This window comes from Hordeum vulgare, unplaced genomic scaffold, assembly GCF_904849725.1.
Source record: "Hordeum vulgare subsp. vulgare unplaced genomic scaffold, MorexV3_pseudomolecules_assembly, whole genome shotgun sequence".
In the NCBI taxonomy this organism is placed as follows: domain Eukaryota; kingdom Viridiplantae; phylum Streptophyta; class Magnoliopsida; order Poales; family Poaceae; genus Hordeum; species Hordeum vulgare.
Window position 1 is genome coordinate 437,501 of NW_025422486.1, and position 7,500 is coordinate 445,000.

At 46.1% G+C, this 7,500-nt stretch overlaps 13 non-coding genes across 13 annotated transcripts; all 13 read right to left on the reverse strand.

The window, feature by feature from the left end:
- Positions 1–374: 374 nt before the first annotated feature.
- Positions 375–493, reverse strand: LOC123415833. Its single transcript, XR_006615529.1, has one exon. It is a non-coding gene; the product is annotated as a 5S ribosomal RNA (ribosomal RNA).
- A 353-nt stretch (positions 494–846) lies between these two features.
- Positions 847–965, reverse strand: LOC123416683. Its single transcript, XR_006616289.1, has one exon. It is a non-coding gene; the product is annotated as a 5S ribosomal RNA (ribosomal RNA).
- Positions 966–1,303: 338 nt separating this feature from the next.
- LOC123415616 lies at positions 1,304–1,422 on the reverse strand. Its single transcript, XR_006615326.1, has one exon. It is a non-coding gene; the product is annotated as a 5S ribosomal RNA (ribosomal RNA).
- A 356-nt stretch (positions 1,423–1,778) lies between these two features.
- On the reverse strand, positions 1,779–1,897 carry LOC123415834. The gene has a single exon (XR_006615530.1). It is a non-coding gene; the product is annotated as a 5S ribosomal RNA (ribosomal RNA).
- Positions 1,898–2,259: 362 nt separating this feature from the next.
- On the reverse strand, positions 2,260–2,378 carry LOC123416684. The gene has a single exon (XR_006616290.1). It is a non-coding gene; the product is annotated as a 5S ribosomal RNA (ribosomal RNA).
- Positions 2,379–2,719: 341 nt separating this feature from the next.
- LOC123416244 lies at positions 2,720–2,838 on the reverse strand. Its single transcript, XR_006615917.1, has one exon. It is a non-coding gene; the product is annotated as a 5S ribosomal RNA (ribosomal RNA).
- A 405-nt stretch (positions 2,839–3,243) lies between these two features.
- On the reverse strand, positions 3,244–3,362 carry LOC123416479. Its single transcript, XR_006616132.1, has one exon. It is a non-coding gene; the product is annotated as a 5S ribosomal RNA (ribosomal RNA).
- A 641-nt stretch (positions 3,363–4,003) lies between these two features.
- Positions 4,004–4,122, reverse strand: LOC123416125. The gene has a single exon (XR_006615804.1). It is a non-coding gene; the product is annotated as a 5S ribosomal RNA (ribosomal RNA).
- Positions 4,123–4,631: 509 nt separating this feature from the next.
- Positions 4,632–4,751, reverse strand: LOC123416430. The gene has a single exon (XR_006616088.1). It is a non-coding gene; the product is annotated as a 5S ribosomal RNA (ribosomal RNA).
- Positions 4,752–5,101: 350 nt separating this feature from the next.
- On the reverse strand, positions 5,102–5,220 carry LOC123416117. The gene has a single exon (XR_006615796.1). It is a non-coding gene; the product is annotated as a 5S ribosomal RNA (ribosomal RNA).
- Positions 5,221–5,564: 344 nt separating this feature from the next.
- On the reverse strand, positions 5,565–5,683 carry LOC123416051. The gene has a single exon (XR_006615734.1). It is a non-coding gene; the product is annotated as a 5S ribosomal RNA (ribosomal RNA).
- Positions 5,684–6,147: 464 nt separating this feature from the next.
- Positions 6,148–6,266, reverse strand: LOC123416400. Its single transcript, XR_006616063.1, has one exon. It is a non-coding gene; the product is annotated as a 5S ribosomal RNA (ribosomal RNA).
- A 506-nt stretch (positions 6,267–6,772) lies between these two features.
- LOC123416460 lies at positions 6,773–6,891 on the reverse strand. Its single transcript, XR_006616115.1, has one exon. It is a non-coding gene; the product is annotated as a 5S ribosomal RNA (ribosomal RNA).
- Between the last annotated feature and the right edge of the window lie 609 nt (positions 6,892–7,500).

Sequence of the window (7,500 nt, forward strand, 5' to 3'; positions counted from 1 at the left end):
CTATCTATTTGTTCCTTATGCTTGCCCCTACTACTACTACTACTACTACTACTACTACTACTACTACTACTACTACTACTACTACTACTACTACTACTACTACTCGTTGGGTGTCATGCGTGGTGGGAAAAGTCACACAGGTCGTGGCGGTGCTCGTGTTGTCGGGGTAGAGAGGGAGCGGTGAAATACTTGTGTTAAAATCGTCTCCGTTCTCGAGGCAAATGTGGCAATGGACACGGGAGGGGCAAGCTAAAACATATCACAAACGTCAAAAATAAGAAAACTAGTAAACGTCAAAAATAAGAAAACGAGGTCATATAGATCACGGTCCCGCGTCATCCTTGTCACGTGGCGCAAAAATATATATAAAAAGGGGAATGCAACACGAGGACTTCCCAGGAGGTCACCCATCCTAGTACTACTGTCGCCCAAGCACGCTTAACTTCGGAGTTCTAATGGGATCCGGTGCTTTAGTGCTGGTATGATCGCATCCGACATGCAACTATCTATTTGTTCCTTATGCTTGCCCCTACTACTACTGCTACTACTGCTACTACTGCTACTACTGCTACTAGTCGTTGGGTGTCATGCGCGGTGGGAAAAGTCAGAGAGGTCGTGGCGGTGCTCGTGTTGTCGAGGTAGAGAGGGAGCGGTGAAATTCTTGTGTTAAACTCGTCTCCGTTGTCGAGGCAAATATGGCAATGGACACGGGAGGGGCAAGCTAAAACATATCACAAACGTCAAAAATAAGAAAACTAGTAAACGTCAAAAATAAGAAAACGAGGTCATATAGATCACGGTCCCGCGTCATCCTTGTCACGTGGCGCAAAAATATATTTAAAAAGGGGAATGCAACACGAGGCCTTCCCAGGAGGTCACCCATCCTAGTACTACTCTCGCCCAAGCACGCTTAACTTCGGAGTTCTGATGGGATCCGGTGCTTTAGTGCTGGTATGATCGCATCCGACATGCAACTATCTATTTGTTCCTTATGCTTGCCCCTACTACTACTACTACTACTACTACTACTAGTCGTTGGGTGTCATGCGCGGTGGGAAAAGTCACACAGGTCATGGCGGTGCTCGTGTTGTCGGGGTAGAGAGGGAGCGGTGAAATTCTTGTGTTAAACTCGTCTCCGTTGTCGAGGCAAATTTGCCAATGGACACGGGAGGGGCAAGCTAAAAAATATCACAAACGTCCAAAATAAGAAAACTAGTAAACGTCAAAAATAAGAAAACGAGGTCATATAGATCACGGTCCCGCGTCATCCTTGTCACGTGGCGCAAAAATATATTTAAAAAGGGGAATGCAACACGAGGACTTCCCAGGAGGTCACCCATCCTAGTACTACTCTCACCCAAGCACGCTTAACTTCGGAGTTCTCATGGGATCCGGTGCTTTAGTGCTGGTATGATCGCATCCGACATGCCACTATCTATTTGTTCCTTATGCTTGCCCCTACTACTACTACTACTACTACTACTACTACTACTACTACTACTACTACTCGTTGGGTGTCATGCGTGGTGGGAAAAGTCACAGAGGTCGTGGCGGTGCTCGTGTTGTCGGGGTAGAGAGGGAGCGGTGAAATACTTGTGTTAAAATCGTCTCCGTTCTCGAGGCAAATGTGGCAATGGACACGGGAGGGGCAAGCTAAAACATATCACAAACGTCAAAAATAAGAAAACTAGTAAACGTCAAAAATAAGAAAACGAGGTCATATAGATCACGGTCCCGCGTCATCCTTGTCACGTGGCGCAAAAATATATATAAAAAGGGGAATGCAACACGAGGACTTCCCAGGAGGTCACCCATCCTAGTACTACTGTCGCCCAAGCACGCTTAACTTCGGAGTTCTAATGGGATCCGGTGCTTTAGTGCTGGTATGATCGCATCCGACATGCAACTATCTATTTGTTCCTTATGCTTGCCCCTACTACTACTGCTACTACTGCTACTACTGCTACTACTGCTACTACTACTACTAGTCGTTGGGTGTCATGCGCGGTGGGAAAAGTCAGAGAGGTCGTGGCGGTGCTCGTGTTGTCGAGGTAGAGAGGGAGCGGTGAAATTCTTGTGTTAAACTCGTCTCCGTTGTCGAGGCAAATATGGCAATGGACACGGGAGGGGCAAGCTAAAACATATCACAAACGTCAAAAATAAGAAAACTAGTAAACGTCAAAAATAAGAAAACGAGGTCATATAGATCACGGTCCCGCGTCATCCTTGTCACGTGGCGCAAAAATATATTTAAAAAGGGGAATGCAACACGAGGCCTTCCCAGGAGGTCACCCATCCTAGTACTACTCTCGCCCAAGCACGCTTAACTTCGGAGTTCTGATGGGATCCGGTGCTTTAGTGCTGGTATGATCGCATCCGACATGCAACTATCTATTTGTTCCTTATGCTTGCCCCTACTACTACTACTACTACTACTACTACTACTAGTCGTTGGGTGTCATGCGCGGTGGGAAAAGTCACACAGGTCATGGCGGTGCTCGTGTTGTCGGGGTAGAGAGGGAGCGGTGAAATTCTTGTGTTAAACTCGTCTCCGTTGTCGAGGCAAATTTGCCAATGGACACGGGAGGGGCAAGCTAAAAGATATCACAAACGTCAAAAATAAGAAAACTAGTAAACGTCAAAAATAAGAAAACGAGGTCATATAGATCACGGTCCCGCGTCATCCTTGTCACGTGGCGCAAAAATATATTTAAAAAGGGGAATGCAACATAAGGACTTCCCAGGAGGTCACCTATCCTAGTACTACTCTCGCCCAAGCACGCTTAACTTCGGAGTTCTAATGGGATCCGGTGCTTTAGTGCTGGTATGATCGCATCCGACATGCAACTATCTATTTGTTCCTTATGCTTGCCCCTACTACTACTACTACTACTGCTACTACTACTACTGCTACTACTGCTACTACTACTACTACTACTACTACTACTACTACTACTACTACTACTACTAGTCGTTGGGTGTCATGCGCGGTGGGAAAAGTCACAGAGGTCGTGGCGGTGCTCGTGTTGTTGCGGTAGAGAGGGAGCGGTGAAATTCTTGTGTTAAACTCGTCGTCCTCTGTCGAGGCAAATGTGGCAATGGACACGGGAGGGGCAAGCTAAAACATATCACAAAGGTCAAAAATAAGAAAACTAGTAAACGTCAAAAATAAGAAAACGAGGTCATATAGATCACGGTCCCGCGTCATCCTTGTCACGTGGCGCAAAAATATATTTAAAAAGGGGAATGCAACAAGAGGACTTCCCAGGAGGTCACCCATCCTTGTACTACTCTCGCCCAAGCACGCTTAACTTTGGAGTTCTGATGGGATCCGGTGCTTTAGTGCTGGTATGATCGGATCCGACATGCAACTATCTATTTGTTCCTTATGCTTGCCCCTACTACTACTACTACTACTACTACTACTACTACTGCTACTACTGCTACTGCTACTGCTACTGCTACTGCTGCTGCTGCTACTGCTACTGCTACTACTACTGCTACTGTTGCTCCTGCTACTTCTGCTCCTGCTACTGCTACTGCTGCTCCTTCTACTGCTACTACTGCTACTGCTACTGCTGCTACTGCTACTACAGCTACTTCTACTACTGCTACTGCTAATGCTACTGCTACTCCTACTACTCCTACTACTACTACTACTACTATTGCTACTCCTCCAACTGCTGCTACTGCTCCTACTGCTACTACTGCTACTACTACTACTACTACAAGTCGTTGGGTGTCATGCGCGGTGGGAAAAGTCACACAGGTCGTGGCGGTGCTCGTGTTGTCGGGGTAGAGAGGGAGCGGTGAAATTCTTGTGTTAAACTCGTCTCCGTTGTCGAGGCAAATCTGCCAATGGACACGGGAGGGGCAAGCTAAAACATATCACAAACGTCAAAAATAAGAAAACTAGTAAACGTCAAAAATAAGAAAACGAGGTCATATAGATCACGGTCCCGCGTCATCCTTGTCACGTGGCGTAAAAATATATTTAAAAAGGGGAATGCAACACGAGGACTTCCCAGGAGGTCACCCATCCTAGTACTACTCTCGCCCAAGCACGCTTAACTTCTGAGTTCTGATGGGATCCGGTGCTTTAGTGCTGGTATGATCGGATCCGACATGCAACTATCTATTTGTTCCTTACGCTTGTCCGTACTACTACTACTACTGCTACTACTGCTCCTACTGCTGCTCCTGCTGCTGCTGCTACTGCTGCTACTGCTGCTACTGCTGCTACTGCTACTGCTACTGCTACTGCTACTGCTACTGCTACTGCTACTCCTACTACTACTACTACTACTACTACTACTACTACTACTACTACTACTACTACTACTACTACTACTACTACTAGTCGTTGGGTGTCATGCGCGGTGGGAAAAGTCACAGAGGTTGTGGCGGTGCTCGTGTTGTCGGGGTAGAGAGGGAGCGGTGAAATTCTTGTGTTAAACTCGTCTCCGTTGTCGAGGCAAATGTGCCAACGGACACGGGAGGGGCAAGCTAAAACATATCACAAACGTCAAAAATAAGAAAACTAGTAAACGTCAAAAATAAGAAAACGAGGTCATATAGATCACGGTCCCGCGTCATCCTTGTCACGTGGCGCAAAAATATATTTTAAAAGGGGAATGCAACACGAGGACTTTACCAGGAGGTCACCCATCCTAGTACTACTCTCGCCCAAGCACGCTTAACTTCGGAGTTCTCATGGGATCCGGTGCTTTAGTACTGGTATGATCGCTTCCGACATGCAACTATCTATTTGTTCCTTATGCTTGCCCCTACTACTACTACTACTACTACTACTACTACTACTACTACTAGTCGTTGGGTGTCATGCGCGGTGGGAAAAGTCACAGAGGTCGTGGCGGTGCTCGTGTTGTCGGGGTAGAGAGGGAGCGGTGAAATTCTTGTGTTAAACTCGTCTCCGTTGTCGAGGCAAATGTGCCAATGGACACGGGAGGGGCAAGCTAAAACATATCAGAAACGTCAAAAATAAGAAAACTAGTAAACGTCAAAAATAAGAAAACGAGGTCATATAGATCACGGTCCCGCGTCACCCTTGTCACGTGGCGCAAAAATATATTTAAAAAGGGGAATGCAACACAAGGACTTCCCAGGAGGTCACCCATCATAGTACTACTCTCGCCCAAGCACGCTTAACTTCGAAGTTCTGATGGGATCCGTTGCTTTAGTGCTGGTATGATCGCATCCAACATGCAACTATCAATTTGTTCCTTATGCTTGCCCCTACTACTACTACTACTACTACTACTACTATTACTAGTCGTTGGGTGTCACGCGCGGTGGGAAAAGTCACAGAGGTCGTGGCGGTGCTCGTGTTGTCGGGGTAGAGAGGGAGCGGTGAAATTCTTGTGTTAAACTCGTCTCCGTTGTCGAGGAAAATGTGGCAATGGACACGGGAGGGGCAAGCTAAAACATATCACAAACGTCAAAAATAAGAAAACTAGTAAACGTCAAAAATAAGAAAACGATGTAATATAGATCACGCTCCCGCGTCAACCTTGTCACGTGGCGCAAAAATATATTTAAAAAGGGGAATGCAATACGAGGACTTCCCAGGAGGTCACTCATCCTAGTACTACTCTCGCCCAAGCACGCTTAATTTCGGAGTTCTGATGGGATCCGGTGCTTTAGTGCTGGTATGATCGCATCCGACATGTAACTATCTATTTGTTCCTTATGCTTGCCCCTACTACTTCTACTACTACTTCTACTACTACTACTACTACTACTACTACTACTACTACTACTACTGCTACTACTGCTACTTCTGCTCCTGCTACTGCTGCTACTGCTCCTACTGCTACTACTGCTACTACTAATACTACTACTACTACTACTACTTGTCGTTGGGTGTCAAGCACGGTGGGAAAAGTCACAGAGGTCGTGGCGGTGCTTGTGTTGTCGGGGTAGAGAGGTAGCGGTGAAATTCTTGTGTTAAACTCGTCTCCGTTGTCGAGGGAAATTTGGCAATGGACACGGGAGGGGTAAGCTAAAACATATCACAAACGTAAAAAATAAGAAAACTAGTAAACGTCAAAAATAAGAAAACGATGTAATATAGATCACGCTCCCGCGTCATCCTTGTCACGTGGCGCAAAAATATATGTAAAAAGGGGAATGCATCACGAGGACTTCCGAAGAGGTCACCCATCCTAGTACTACTCTCGCCCAAGCACGCTTAACTTCAGAGTTCTGATGGGATCCGGTGCTTTAGTGCTCGTATGATCGCATCCGACATGTAACTATCTATTTGTTCCTTATGCTTGCCCCTACTACTACTACTACTACTTCTACTACTACTACTACTACTACTACTACTACTACTACTACTACTACTACTACTACTACTACTACTACTACTTCTACTACTACTACTACTACTACTACTACTACTACTTCTACTACTACTACTACTACTACTACTACTACTACTTCTACTACTACTACTACTACTACTACTACTACTAGTCGTTGGGTGTCATGCGCGGTTGGAAAAGTCACAGAGGTCGTGGCGGTGCTCGTGTTGTCGGGGTGGAGAGGGAGCGGTGAAATTCTTGTGTTAAACTCGTCTCCGTTATCGAGGAAAATGTGGCAATGGACACGGGAGGGGCAAGCTAAAACATATCACAAACGTCAAAAATAAGAAAACTAGTAAACGTCAAAAATTAGAAAACGAGGTCATATAGATCACGGTCCCGCGTCATCCTTGTCACGTGGCGCAAATATATATTTAAAGAGGGGAATGCAACACAAGGACTTCCCAGGAGGTCACCCATCCTAGTACTACTCTCGCCCAAGCACGCTTAACTTCTGTGTTTTGATGGGATCCGGTGCTTTAGTGCTGGTATGATCGCATCCGACATGCAACTATCTATTTGTTCCTTATGCTTGCCCCTACTACTACTACTACTACTACTACTGCTGCTGCTGCTGCTGCTACTACTGCTACTACTACTGCTACTACTACTACTGCTACTACTACTGCTACTGCTACTGCTACTGCTACTGCTACTGCTACTGCTACTGCTACTACTACTGCTACTGCTGCTACTGCTACTACTGCTACTGCTACTTCTACTGCTACTGCTACTGCTACTCCTACTGCTACTGCTACTCCTACTCCTACTTCTACTACTACTACTACTACTACTACTACTACTACTACTACTACTACTACTACTACTACTACTACTCCTACTACTACTCTACTCTACTGCTACTGCTACTGCTACTACTACTGCTACTACTGGTACTACTACTACTCCTACTCCTACTGCTACTGCTACTGCTGCTACTGCTGCTGCTACTGCTGCTACTGCTGCTACTGGTCCTACTGCTGCTACTGCTACTACTGCTACTACTACTACTACTACTAGTCGTTGGGTGTCATACGCGGTGGGAAAAGTCACAGAGGTCGTGGCGGTGCTCGTGTTGTCGGGGTAGAGAGGGAGCGGTGAAATTCTTGTG